This window comes from Etheostoma spectabile, chromosome 21 (genome assembly GCF_008692095.1).
Source record: "Etheostoma spectabile isolate EspeVRDwgs_2016 chromosome 21, UIUC_Espe_1.0, whole genome shotgun sequence".
In the NCBI taxonomy this organism is placed as follows: domain Eukaryota; kingdom Metazoa; phylum Chordata; class Actinopteri; order Perciformes; family Percidae; genus Etheostoma; species Etheostoma spectabile.
In genome coordinates, this window is record NC_045753.1 from 8,005,810 (window position 1) to 8,006,578 (window position 769).

The 769-nt window shown below is 37.8% G+C and overlaps 1 long non-coding RNA gene across 1 annotated transcript in view; it reads left to right on the plus strand.

Annotated features, from left to right (window-relative positions):
• The window catches only part of LOC116670868 (uncharacterized), a 23,588-nt gene that overhangs the window by 19,761 nt on the left and 3,058 nt on the right, over positions 1 to 769 (plus strand). The gene's annotated exons all lie outside the window — the stretch shown is intronic.

A 769-nucleotide genomic window follows, 5' to 3' on the forward strand; every position in this document is an offset into this window, starting at 1 on the left:
ACTTATGTGTCAACAGGATTTGGAAAAACATTTCTACTTGACTACTGTAATGGTGTCTTTACAGGTCTCCCTAAAAAATCATCTGCAGCTGATTCAGAACGCTGCTGCTCGAGTCTTCACTAAGACCAAGAGACTGGATCACATCACTCCGGTTCTGAAGTCTTTACACTGGCTTCCTGTGTCTCAAAGAATTGATTTCAAAGTACTTTGGCTAGTTTATAAATCACTCAATGGTTTAGGACCAAAATACATTTCTGATCTGCTGCTACACTATGAACCACCCAGACCTCTCAGGTCATCTGGGTCAGGTCTACTTTCTGTCCCCAGAGTCAGAACTAAACAGGGTGAAGCAGCTTTCAGTTTCTATGCTCCTCACATCTGGAATAAACTCCCAGAAACCTGCAGATCCGCTGCTACTCTCAGTTCTTTTAAATCAAGACTGAAGACCTTTCTTTTTGATGCTGCCTTTCTTTAAATGACTGCTCATTTCTTAATGTTTAATTTCTTCTGCTGCACTGTAACTTTTATTCTTGTGTTTTATGTGTCTTAATGTTTTTTATTTTTAACTGTCTATTCATGTGTTTTATCGGTTTTTAATGCTTATGACACTTGTGTTTTATCTGTTTTATGAATTTTTTTGAGGACAAGGAATAAGTATAAAGGTTGTGTTATACAGCGAAAGAAAGACTCGAAGGGTAACACTTTAAAGAAAAAGTGTGAATGTGTGGTGTCGAAAATAGACACGAAAGGCAGCACTAGATTGGCTTAA